Source organism: Ictidomys tridecemlineatus, chromosome 13 (assembly GCF_052094955.1).
Source record: "Ictidomys tridecemlineatus isolate mIctTri1 chromosome 13, mIctTri1.hap1, whole genome shotgun sequence".
NCBI lineage: Eukaryota > Metazoa > Chordata > Mammalia > Rodentia > Sciuridae > Ictidomys > Ictidomys tridecemlineatus.
This window is the reverse complement of record NC_135489.1, coordinates 71892929-71907305: the sequence shown is the minus strand read 5'-3', so window position 1 is coordinate 71907305 and position 14377 is coordinate 71892929. Positions and strand designations below refer to the sequence as shown.

The following is a 14377-nucleotide window of genomic DNA, read 5'->3' as shown; positions in this document are numbered from 1 at the left end:
TTCCTTCCTTTCATTCCACTTTATCCAATCCAATGAACTTATATACTTTCCCCTCTATTCCCTCCTGTGTTGTCAGTAAGCATTCAAATATCAGAGAGCACATGTGGCCTTTGGCTTTTTGGGACTGGCTTATTTCAATTAGCATGATATTCTGTAATTCCATCCATTTACTGGCAAATGCCATAATTTTATTCTTCTAAATGGCTGAATAATATTCCATTGTGTGTATACACCACAAATTCCTTATCATTAATTGTTTGAAGGGCACCTAGTTGGTTACATAGTTTGTCTATTGTGAATTGGGCTGCCATAAACATTGATGTGGCTGTCTCTGTAGTATGCTGACTTAAAGTACTTTGTGTATAGATGAAGGAGTGAGACAACTGGGTCAAATGGTGGTTCCATTCCCAGTTTTCTGAGGAATCACCATCCTGCTTTCCAGCAAAGTATGAGTGAACTTTTTCCCCCACATCCTTGCCAACATTTATTGTTCCTTTTATTCTTGACAATTGCCATTCTGACTGGAGTGAGATGAAATCTCAGTGTAGTTTTAATTTCATTTTGTTTAATTACTACAGATGTTGAACATTTTTTTCTTTTTTTTTTTTTTGATCATTTGTATTTCTTCTGTGAGGTTTCTATTCAATTTTGTTGCCCATTTATTGATTGGCTTATGTGTTTGTTTTTTGATGTAAAATTTTGAGTTTTTTGTATCCTGGAGATTAAGGCTCTATGTGATGTGGAAGTGGTAAAGATTTTCTGTGTGTATGTGTGTGTGTGTGTGTGTGTGTGTGTGTGTGTGTGTCTGTGCATGACGTATAAACTTAGTAGGTTTGCTAAACATAATAGCATTTTCAATTGAGCATTTTATTCATGTTAAGGGAAGGCATCTTATGCATAATTAATATGCTTAATATTCAAATACTTCTGCCAAACTGAAAGTCACAGGGTACATAATCTTGACCAGGGTCTTTTGTCCATTGAATATTTTATCTTATAATATTAATCATAGTGGCACCATATGCATCTATTAAGGTATGAAATGCGCCAGGCAGTGATTTAACCTGCATTAGCCAATTTCCCTCCAAAGTGTTCTCAGAATCAAATAACATCTATTTCTCACTTTTCTGTGGCACAAACAGGTTAAATGATTTGCAGAAGGTCATTTTGAAAGTAAAGAATGAAAGGAAGTTACAGAACAGTCACCAGGAGGGAAGACATGCATGCATGTGCATAAAGCTTTTGTATCCATTCCTCAAGAATGTGCAGAAGGCTATGGAAGAGAATATCAGGGAGGAATCATTCTGTGGATGGTGAGGGTTTGCATGTAGGGGACATTGGTCTGAAACCTGATATATAAGAAGCTGTGCCTATCACCAGTGAGGTGGCAGGAACATAAGACCCTGGGAGAGGCCTTGGGGATACAACAGAGAGCTTGGCAAGGTTTGCTCCTGTGTGACCTTTTCAAGCAGTTTGTCCAAGTGCCATATACTTTTAAAGTATCTCCCTTTTTAGGCCTACCCCCACAAACCATTTTACAGATACTCAATACTAAATCAGAGGGCGAAGAAAGGGGAAGTGCTTATCAGAACGAATCAGCCAAGGACTATTAACTGGTTTATCTTTCACCACTTTGGTATTCTTTTTCCGTAAATGTGAATTATTTTTAATAATTTCCTATAAGCTTTTTGAATTCAAAACCTCACAATTCTTGAGTTTTCTGTATTGCATAACCAAATCTTCTTAACTTTTGGATATTTCCCTCTCTAAAAAAATTGGAAAAAAAATAAAGCTGCAGAGCAAAACACATCTTCACAATTTTTATTTGAAAGTCTCTAGAGAATACAGTGAAGATAATTACTTAAAACTTTGTATCTGTACATTTTAGCCATGCAAAAAGATGGGTTTTTATTGTGGCATAGGCATATTGGTGCATGTGTATAACATAATCTTATCGATTTCACTCTCCAGCGCTTCCCCATGCATTACAAGCCTTCTTTGCCTGTTTTTCTTCCTCTGTCCTATTGGTGCCCTGTCTACCTTTGTGATACCTTCTTTTCTTTGTTTGCCTCACTAGCTTCCACATATGAAAGAAAACGTGTGATACTTCTCTTCCTGAGTCTGCTACACTTTGCTTACCATGATATTCTCCAGTTCCATTCATTTTCTGAAAATGAGATAATCTATTTTATATATTTATAATATTCTATTGTGTGTGTATGTGTGTGTGTGTGTGTGTGTGTGTGTGTGTGTTTCACGTTTTCTTTATCAATATGTCTCTTGAGTTATACCTAGGATAGTTCTATAACCTGGCTTTTGTGAATTGTGTTTTTATAAACATGGGCATGCATGCATCTCTAAAGTATGCTGATTTCAGGTCTTTTGGATAAAGACCAAAGAGTGGTAGAGTTGGATCATATTTTAATCCTTTATTTATTCTTTTTTAGGAACCTCCACACTGATTTGCATAGTGACTGTACTAACTGCATGTCCACCAAGTGTATGGAAGTTCCCCATTTCCCACATCCTTGTCACCATTTATTGCTATTTGTATTCATGATGACTGACATCCTGACTGGCATGAGAGGGAATCTCAGTGTACTTTTAGTTTACATTTCCTTCATAGTTAAATACGTTCAACTTTTATTCTTCATATGATTGTTGGCCATTGTACTTTGAGAAGTATGTGTTCATTTCATGTAACTTTTTGGTGCAGGAACTGTGGTCGGAACTTTGTGGCATGTGGTAGAAATGCTCCTCGCTTGGGTCAACTCTCCCAGGAGTGTCCGGTGCACCCTGCCAGCTCTGCAGTGCTTCACCCCTGTGGCCAGTAGTGTAGGTGTGGGTGGGGAGTTTACAGAAACTGAGCTACTCAGGTGGGCTGTTCAAAGGTATTCCCTAGGGTAATATTTTCTGATGTCTCTCAGTGGGATGGAGATCGACAGATGTAATCCTTTCCAGAGTTACAGTCTTAGGTGTAGTTATTCCACCAATGCATGAAGAAAAGGTGAATTACTTCTCACACAGCAGGTCACTTTTCAGATTCTGCTTCAGCTTAATTCATTCTGACTTTCTCTTACACCACTGATTCTGAAGAAAGTTGATCAGCTTTGCTTCTTTTTCTCCCATTGTGACTCCTCTGACCTGAGACTGGTCCTATTGTCATGGGTGCAGACTTCAGGCTAATGAATTCCTTTGTGCTTTTCATTCTGGAAACCAGAATTTATGAGTCTCTCCAAGTATCTAGGAGCCGAAAACTGCACCTCCATGCACTCCCTCTGTCCCTGCCTTGCCAGTCTGCTCTGGACTCCCTACCTTGGTTTCCACCTGCCGAGGAGCCAAGACATCATCTTGATGCTTAAAACTGTTCAACTCATTTCTTTATTTTTTTTTACTATTTTAATAAATAAATAGATAGATAAATAAATAAATAAATGGCAGTGGAATGCATTACAATTCTTATTATATACATATCCCACAATTTTTTAGTTAGTTACGGACAGTACAATGACCTTGACATATCTTACATTTGAATCAGATGGGATATAATTTCTCATTTTTATGAGTGTACAGATTGCAGAATCATATTGGTCATGCAGTCACATATACACACACTAATAATAATGTCTGTTTCATTCTACTATACTTCCTATCACCCTATCCCCTCCCCTCCTCTCCCATCACTTCTCTCTACCACAACTTTTCATATCTCTGTATATAAAATATTTTGATACCCAATTAGAGTCTTCATACATGTACTTTGGATAGTGATGTCTATCACATTCCACAGTTCTGGCTAATCCCCTGCCCCCTCCCTCACCCTCACACCCCTTTTCCCTCTCTAGAATTAATCTATTCCTCCTATACTCCCTCTCCCTACCTCATTATGAGTCAGCCTCCTTATATCAGAGAAAACATTCAGCATTTGTTTTTTTTTAGATTGGCTAACTTCACTTAGCATTATCTTCTCCAGCGCCATCCATTTGCCTGCAAATGCCATGATTTTATTCTCTTTTATTGATGAGCAAAATTCCATTGTGTGTATATGCCACTTTTCTTATCCATTCATCCACTGAAGTGCATCTAGGTTGGCTCCACAGTTTAGGTATTGTGAATTGTTAATATTTCATACCTATGAAATATGCAATCAATATCAATTTCTTACCTATTTATTTTAAGTTTATTGAGACACAATTCATATGCCTTATAAGTAATCCATTTAAACTGTACAATTCAGTGGTTCATAAAGAACAGATACATGTAACTACCACCACAATCAATTTAGAACTTTTCATAATCTTAATCTTACATGATATGTCCTTAGTCATTTCGTGCTATCTTCTACCCTACCAGACAACCACCAATAGATTATCTGAGTCTGGACTCTCTACCTACATAGACATCATTATTCTGCATTTTCCTTTGCATGGAATCATGCTGTAACTTGGTAGAAGTGGCTTCTTTCTCTTGGCAGCATATTTTCAACGGTCAAGAATATTGTAGCATGGATCAGCTCTTTATCTCTATTTTATATAGTCAGTAATCAAGAACCTTCCAAATTAAATTTGTTTATCCATTTGTCTGTCAATAGTGATTTATCTTTCATCTATCTTTTTGTCTATTACAAATAATGCTATTTTAGTCATTATGAAAAAATTTTCTCATGCAAATTTTTGCATAGGCTTTAGTTTGGTTATCCCTGTGATGAAAACACTCAACAAGAACAACTTAGAGGAGAAAAATTCATGGGATTCAAGGTTTCAGAGGTCTCTGTCCACGGATAGCCAACTCCATTGCTCTGTGCCCAAGGTAAAGGGGAGAGAGAGGGGGGGAGGGGGAGAGGGGAATGGAAAGGAGAGGAGGGGAGGGGAGGAGAGGATAGGAGTAGAAAGAGAGGAGAGAAGAAAAGAAAGGAAAAGGAGGGATGAGGAGAGAAAAGAAGAGAGAGATAGGAGAAGGGGGACTTCAGGAAGAACAACTTTTCCATGGAACAACCCATTTACCCAACTCCTCCATCCATACCCAACTTCCCTACAGTTATCACCCAATCTACTGATTAGTTTACTGATCTCATAATCCAATCATCTCATCTCAGAATGTTTCTTCATTAACAGAGCTTCTGGGGACACCTTGTACTCAAAACATAGCAGCATAGTTTCAATTCCCTTTGTATAAGTAACAGTGGAAATGGAAGGTCACATGGTAACTTCATGTTTAATGGTTTAAAGACCTGAAAAGCTGTTTTCAAAAATGGCTGTGCATCTCATGAACCTGTCAGTAGAACATAAGGATTCCAGTTTCTCCTCATCCTCATCAATGCTTGTTTTTTCTGACATTTTGAGTCCACTCAGTGTTTGTAAAGAAGCATCTTATTGTGGTTTTGTTTTGCATTTTCCTAATGACTCAAAATGTAGGTCATCTTTTTGTATCTACTTTGACAATTTTCATCCCTGGTTAGAGAAGAGTTCATTCAGGTCTGTTGTCTATTTTTAGTTTTGCCACATTTTTACTGGTAAGTGGAAAATGTCATCATTACATTATTATTGAAAATATTATGATAGTGAAAATATTAATCTTTTGTTGAATTTACTCCTGTATGTCTTATTATTTTTGATGCTACTAAAACCAGAATCACTTATGTTGATTTCTACATCCTTACACTTTCACTTGTCAAGCATCCTCATAGCTACCTCAATTTTCTGAGTATATTAAATCTTTACTTCTTATTATTTATTTATTTTCCAAATAATGCACAGGCTTGAATTTATGGCGTGCTCATCCCCTTCGGGCTTTCACGGTGTTTAATGCCAGAGCCAACTGTGCCTCTGAAGCATTGCCTGGTTTTTGTACCCACAGGCTGCTGGCAGTGAAGTGGGTTGCACAGTGTGAGAAAAAAAAGAAAGAAAACAATAAAATAGAATAAACATAAAAATAACCTCACAATAGTTTCAAGTGCATGGTCATAGCATTAAAAATTGGTTGTAAAAAAATAAGATAAATCAATGACAAAAAGAAATTAGGAAATCCTGCTAAGCAAATTAGTGGACAAAGCAGAAAGATGTCATTGAACATCTTCTGTATGTTAAACACAGTATTTAAAAAAAAAACTGACTTTAAGAGTTTACCATCTGTTTATACAGAAGACACCTACATGTATTCAAATTAGAAGAATTTATATAATCGCAGTAAATTATTTTATAGCACAAATATCACTTTATAAGTGCAGAGAAGAGACCAATTAATGTGTTATGAAATATAACTAAGACTTTGGAAGAAAACGGAGCTTGAAGCAGCAGTGGAAACAGCAGGGATGCTAGTCTGATTGAATAAAATGGATGAGGCCTGGATGCAAGAAGTGTCTCCTCTTGTAGATCTCTGCAAACTGGAAGCTTCACCATTTGATAGAAACAAAAATAGTAAATAATCAAACCACGATCTAGTACTGTACAGCTGAAGCAGTGAGTCTCAGCAAGAGGGTGAAAATGTGCTGGTTACACATAGCTAATTCTCTGTGTTCTGGAGAAATGAGAAGAGTGGGAAGGCCCAGGGAGCTTCATTAGCACATCAGGCCAAAAAGTAAGAGAAGGGTCGCAGTGCAAATGGAGAGTGGTGTATACAATGTGAAGATTTCAACCTTAACAAGGAGGACTTTGATGAAGACACACTGAGCTAACTTACGAGTTGACTATTTGTTCAGAACTTAGGAAGCAGTGAGACATTTCTTAAAACACTGCAGAGTTAAGACAGCAATGGCATGAAAGCCTTTTCAACATAAGTACGAGAAAACTTCTGCAATCAGTTCTTGGAAGTGTCTCCATGGTGATCATCATCTCTAGGACCTTGTTTCTATCATGGAGGGTTCTGAAAGAATGAAACCTGAGATAAGCAGCAGTGATGTCTTTTGTTTTGACTAAAGAATTTATAAAAGTTTCTTCCTTACTTTGCAGTGGTGAAATTATTATTATTTTTCTTTTTTTAAAGTAAAAAAAAAATGTGTATTTTCAAGAGAAGCGGGCCACTTATTTTCCAAAGTAAAAGAATTGGTGTTTCTGAAGGAAGAATTTCTGAGCTTAATTTCTCTGTCATTTGATTAAAATCTTTTTAGAAGTTTTCTAGAATTAGCATTTTACTTGTTTACATGAAGTAATATGAGCTGTGATCCTGAAGGAGTTATGCACAGTCTTTTTGTTCTTGTTGGTTTTTTTCATAGTCTTGTGATTGAAGTTTGAAATAAATTTATAATCATTTTCTTATAGAAGTCTTAATTTCTGGGTGTTTATCCCTCACTGTAGGTTGAATTCAAAGTTGTTTTTCCTCAACAGTCAGAATACATATACCAATAGCACATTCTCGTGGATCACACTCCATCCTTTATTCTCCAGCATTCCTACCCAGATTCTAAATAGTAGCAACAAAACCTGGTGGGTCATTTATGATTTCTAGTTAGTAACATTCCAAATATCTTTTTTTTGGATCCCTAGTGGTAATTATTAAAGTGAATACTGTCATTAGCATTATTCATTTCTTCCCAAGATTTGGTGGCTACAGTTATTTTCAATTTTAATAAGTTTTAATGGACTCTCTGATTTATTCACCACCATGGCTTCACATCTGTCTCACCGTTTTTCAAATGTGTACCCAGTGAAATGGCTGCACTAAAATGTATAAGTGTGGTTCGTTGCCATATTAGTCTCTGAAGTATAATGATCAATGTGTTTGTGTCTTTGATCAAGGCAAGGCAAGACAGCAGGACAGTACTGTTTCCCAGGTTAGCAGCAATGACCTTAGCTTTTCTCTTCCAGGTTACAGGCACAAAGGAACTGTCACTGCCAGAATCAGCTCCTAGTTCAGTTTTGTGAGGGTGAGAGAACTCTAGTACCACCTGTTGGAGAAAATGATAGATACCAGGATGACACTGAAGTTACATGACCATAAATTCAGTCTTGGAGGTTCACATCTATCCATGCACATTCTCTATTTGTTTTGTTTAGAGATCATTTAAATAATATTTTTACTTTAAATTTTAAAGTAAAATTTAAAAAATTTAAATTAAAGAAAAAAAATTGAGTTTTTATTTTACCATGTATCAGTCATTGTAGGACTGCCATTTAGATTGCAGATTATCTTAGTTCTGATTCTAAAGTTACTTATTGTGGGCTTGGGTGTGGCTCAGTGGTAGAGTGCTTACATAGCATGCATGAGGCACTGGGTTTGATCCTTAGCACCACATAAAAACAAAAAAATAACAATATTGGGATCACCTAAAACTAAAAAATAAATTTTAAAAAATAAATTTACTTATTGTTATTCACAAAGCTCAAGTTTTCAGTTTCATGAAAAAAGAATATCATTTTTTCCAAACATAGAAGTATTAAAACAGAACAGGATTGTATAAAGTACAATGTTGGAAAGTATAGAAGAATAGCACATTTTTCAAATGATTTCTGGTGTGGTCATCAGAATTTGAAATACTCGTGATCAACTATGGGCAAGAATTACAAAATGACAAAATTTGAAGATTTCATTGTAGTTACAAGCTTTAAGCATATTATTTTGTAGGAAAATTTTAAGAAATTACATTAACATTGGGAAAAAGAGAATCTAGTTCAATTCCTACCTTCATTTAATCTAATGAATCAGCAGAACACAGCAAATTTAAAAATATCTTCTTGCCATTAAACCAACAGTTGAAAACACCCACCTATATATGCTATGTTTGCATTTATCTTTTTCAATTACATAAAAAATAGAAGCATTTAAAAAATCATTTTGGACAATAGCTCATTGAATATTAATACATAATGTATTAATACTAATAATAACCCAGTGTATTAATCCTAATAATAAATCGTAAGCTCTATGATGATAGAGTATTTGTATATTTGGCTATTTTATTTTTGATGTCTTATATTCAATAACTAAGCACTAAAAAAATAGATGAATTAATTTGCCCAACAAATACATTTAAAAAGGCTAAATATTTCCTTAATGGATCTCAATTTCAGTGGAAGTCACCAGTCCTAATGACACTCACCTCCTAGTAATCAAAGCAGTAAAAGGATGATAGAGATTGAAGATGTTGGTGTACTAGGAAATATATCCTTGGAAATTTGGTCACTGTAATTTTAGAAAGTGGATTTAATAATGAGTGATAGAGTATAAGCTATGTGAGGAAAATACAATTTTGGCCTGGTCTCTGTTTTATCTTTCTCATGTCTCTGATCAAAACACCCATCAAGAACAACAGAGGAGGAAAAGTTTACTTGGCACTCATGGTTACAGAGGTCTCAGTCCATAGATAGCTGACTCCATTGCTCTGGGCAAAACAACATGGTGGGAGTGTGTGGCAGAGGAAAGCAACTCAGAACATGGCACTAGGAAGCAGAGAAAGGTCTCTGCTCATGAATGATACAATATATGCCCCACCCTCAAAGACCTACCTTGTCCAGCTACACCCTACCTGTCTACACTTACCATGTCATTAATCCATTTAAGTGAATCAATGTATAGATTAGTTTAAGGTACTCATAACCCAATTATTTCACTTGTAAATTTCTTGCATTGTCTCACACATGAGCTTTTGGAAGACACTGCATATCTAAACCATTACAGTCTCTTGTTTCTAGCAATGGACTCTACTAGAGAGAAAGTGTTATTTATTTAATAAATACTAAATCTGATGAATTGTATCACATATATGTGAAGAAAGATGGTTTTATGTTGAAATGGGAAAGCAGAGAGATATTTCTTCCCTGTTGTTTTTATAACGAATTTCCCTAAACTTCTCAGCTTAAGCTAATAGCAACACACTCTTGCAATTCTGTGATTAGAGAGAGGTTAGATCCAGGTCTCACTGGAAGAACCTCCAGGTATTCATAGGACTGGGTTCATTCTGAAAGCTTCAAGGGAGATATACCTTCTAGCCTCTTTCAGACTTTGAAGGCTGCTAGTGTTCCCTGGCTCATGGCACCACATGGCCGCAACCTTTGTACTCACCATCTTCCCAATTTTTGCTGAAAGACCCTCCTGATTCACTTTCCTTTGTAATCTAATTGGGTTCCAGGATGATCCTGTCTTAAAACCTTTAACATAACTTCCCCTCTCTCTACAGAGTTAGGTGATAAATTCACAACTTCTTAGGATTAGAATTTGCACATACTTCAAGGGCCATTATTTTCCCTATCAAAGAAGAGACATGATCCACCATGAAGCTAAGAGATTTAGCTCTAAATATTAAATCTCTCTCAGCCAGTGACCATAGCTATGCCTATGAATGCATATGGTACAACTATGGGATTGAATTCATTTGGCTTATACAACCAAATTAAAAGTAGGGATGATGTTGAATTTTATAATTAATGTTAACACAACAAATAAGTGAGTTAACTGTCATTGTCATTGTTCAAATAGACTTTTTAGGATAATCAAAGGGGACTTATTTTAGGTTAAAGGGATGTACTAAAAGATCAACATAAAACTTTACATCCATTTATTTCTTTATTTTATTGTTAACTTATAAGATTTACAAGTAACAAGCAGTTTGGTGAAAAAAAGACATTACTTTGTGGAACTGATATCATTGGTTAATATAAAGTGATTTTTTTATGACATGGTTAGTTGTTAAAATACATCATTTGGAATATTGGGTATGGCAATTTTGCTTTCTAAGATACATGTTAATACTAAAAGAACTTACCCAAGTGACTTGGCCACCTGTATCCACAGAAAGTATGACTTTACCCTCTGATTTTCAAAATTCTAATTTTAAATTTAATATAATTTTATTAAATACTATCTGTGTACTACATTATCTGCAAAGCTTAGTATAAATTTTGTGGGGGATCTAAAAATGAGAATGTAGCAATTATTATCCCAAAAGAATAAATTTATAAACTGCATGCTTATCCATAAAAAAGACAATCAGCCTACTCTTTTTCCTCTGATTAATCAGTTGAAATACACAAAATGCAGCAGCAAAAGGATTGCTTTAGCAGTGCCTAGTTTGTTGGGAGGATATATCTGTATCTAAATTGGTTTCAAAAGTAGCATTTTTTTTTCACATTAACAAATTCACAGATTTGACATCCTTATCTATCTTCCAATTAAAATAACACTGTAATTACCTCAAATTCCAGAAAGATGTTTAGTGAATCCAGTCAGTGAGGAAATATAATCATAAAATTAGAGTTAATGTTATTTGAGAAGTTGATTCTAATAGTAAAGCTTTATATCTGTTATGAAGTATCGTATCATTAGTATGTTCACAATTACATGGATACACTCATTGTGAAACATTTCTTTCTGAAGTGAGTCTTATAAAAATGAATTTTATCAAAATTGTATAATCATCTTTTAATACTTAAATATATTCCCCTTTAAGTATTTATTTATTTTTATTTCCTGGATTTAAATAAAGGGGTATAACCCAAGTTTAACTTCAATTATGGAGCTGCTATATATATTTCTATTTAATTATTTTCTACAATGGGAAATATAACCTTGCTTCCAAAGGAAATAAATAAAGACTGATATTTGAGATAAAATACCATTTAAAACATGAAAGCATATCATTGATTCTTATGCATGCTGCTGTTGTCTCTCTGGAGCCTGAAGACTTAAATGACACTGATTATACCTGTTACACTAATGCATTATTCATGAAATTGATGATAGAGCATCTTGAAACAGCCTGTCATTCCCCATTACATTCCATCAAAGAACCATATGCTGTTCATGCAGTGTTGATACTGAGGCATACATAACACACTCAGAAGGCATATGGAGGCATTAGAGGCTTTTGGGTAAGGCTTTGAAAATACTTTTTCAGTGTTTTGAATGGCTTACATGAATGTGCAATGGCTTGACTGGCCAGTTTCAAAAGAGAAGGCAATAGGTAGCCAGCCCCTCAGCAACATTACCTGGCCTGTGACTAGCTCTCAGGCAGACTTCAGAAACTGCAGCCTTATTGACTTTCCCCCTCACCAGTCACATGAGTTAACAATGTGGTTGTGAACTTGAGCTGAGTTCTGTCAGTGTCTGTAATTAATCCATTTCCTGTTACAAATAACACAATACCACAGAGTGGGTACATTTCAAAGAAAAGAGATTTATTTTGGCTCATTGTTTTGAAATTTCAAGATCAAAGGGTCACATTGGGTGATGATTTTCTTCCTGACAGGACCCCAAGATGTCACAGGGGACAGATGTGCTCATGGGTATGTACTCTGCTCTCTTATATAAGCATAGGATTTCAACATGATGGGCAGCCTCACCTTGATTACCTTATCTAATCTATCTAATCCTAAAGCCTCCTAAAAATGCTGCCTTAAAATGCTTTTTTTTTGGATTAAGTTTCCACTTTCTCAATACCTTACACTGGGAATTAAACTCCAAAAGGAATTTCAGAAAGGATAAACCATTTTCTAATTATAGTAGCCTCTGTCAGAATAATGATATTTAATAAATCCTGACTGTATTTGCCAGATTTCTGGCATGTAGTCAGTCAGGTAAGAACAGAGGCAGAAAGGCATCTTTGAAGAACAGGAAGTCACATTACAATTTGCACTAAAAGAGGCTCTGCATGTTTCTTATATTTTGAAGCAATCACCATTTTACTAAGTATATTCTTTTACACAATTTATTATGTTGTCCTATAAACCAAATGATATATAAGGGATCTTTGTGGCCAAAAGATTTTGAGGATTTTTTTTTAACTCTGTGACCATTGGCAGTATCCAAAGCTTTCTTCTGGTTTGTCTGAGCCATATGCCATTGGATGATAGCATTTAGTTCTGTGTTCATTTTACCTTGAAAATGTGATGCTACCTTTTTTTATCAGTGGGAAACACAGTCAGAGTGGGTTTTGATTATTAAAATAGAAAACTTCTCTCTCTTCACCCTCCTTTTCATAATCAGTTAATAATAGTGGCAAAGAATTCATGTGCAGCTAGCTCTCTACCTAAGCACATTAAAGATTTTCTCATTTAAGATTAGGAAATAGCCAATTCCTTTGGACATGAATGTCCCTTAAAACTTAATAGAGTTATCTCTACTTTTCATTTTGGGATTATCCTTTTTATGCCTTTTGAGACAGAATTGAATATAAACTCACCATATGGGAAACATAAAATCTAAAAATAAACTGAATTAATTCTTTTAGAGTGACAATATGGGAAGACAAAGTATCAGCTCATAATCCAGCACTAAAATTTAGATTGTCAAAGAGTTAATATTTTAAAATTAGAGGATTATTTCTTGATGCTTGTAAAAATACTTGGATTTTGAGTTTAAGACCACATACCTTCTGCTAAAAAATAATTTCTAAAATACACTGAAATGAAGATGTAACATTAATCAAATTACAAGTGATATTTATAACAGTTTTTCATTGAAAGCTAGCATTACAAACTGCTGATGTTTGTCAGAAGTATAAGACATTTATGGCTGAAATTGATATGAGCATTGAATGTTTATTCCTCTTAAATAATGCAATTGCTCCCCCAAAATCTTCAATAACAAATGAATGCATATGTGTGTGAGTATATCAATATGGATAGATCACATATATTTTAAATTATTTGGTGATGGATAAAATTATATAATGTATTATTATATAGCATTATGATATCTACATAACCAAAGCATGTATTATGTGTGATGTATACATGCATTACATGTAAAACATATATAATAACTGAAGCAATTTGTTCATGAGATCTCTAACTCCTTGTGTTAATGCAGAAGGTAAAATCAGATTATGAAAACTTTCATCAGTGTACCAATACATTTGATGGATTAATAATTAAAAATATTAGTGGCCTGAGTAATAACTGTAGGCAGGTAGGTATAATAAGAGGAAGTTGGTCATTGGGGTATGCCTTGGTGGTTTGGTTTTTGTCCTTGGTGTCTCAGTCTCTGTGCTTTCTTGGTTCCCTGAGTTGAGCAACTTTCCTCTCTCCTACACTTTTGCCAGGATTTTCTGCCTCAGCTTGGGTCCAGAGTGATGGAGTCCAATGACCATGGACTGAATCTCTGAATTCCTGTGCCCCAAATGAATATTTCCTCCTCTGAGTTGTTCTTGTCAGATATTTTGGTTAAATTGAGGCAAAGCTGACTTTCAAAATAATGTAATACTTATATACACAGCATAGACAATTTTTTTTCTGAAAATAATATGGTCACAGATCTCAAAAATAAACATGCAACTTTCTCAAAAATAAACATATACATGTTTCTGTACATGTCTGTCTTGTGAATTTGTTCATAAGGAGATTTATAGTACAACATTTTGTTATTTTTGTATACTTAGAATAGTCTTTTATTTTGTGCTTTAGTCCTTCAGAATAATTATTGACAAGTCCAACTTACTACCTGAAAT

The 14377-nt window shown here is 34.9% G+C and overlaps 1 non-coding gene across 1 annotated transcript; it reads left to right on the top strand.

The window, feature by feature from the left end:
• Nucleotides 1-5750: 5750 nt before the first annotated feature.
• LOC144370226 (small nucleolar RNA SNORA42/SNORA80 family) lies at nucleotides 5751-5886 on the top strand. The gene has a single exon (XR_013430125.1). It is a non-coding gene; the product is annotated as a small nucleolar RNA SNORA42/SNORA80 family (small nucleolar RNA).
• The last annotated feature ends 8491 nt before the right edge of the window (nucleotides 5887-14377 follow it).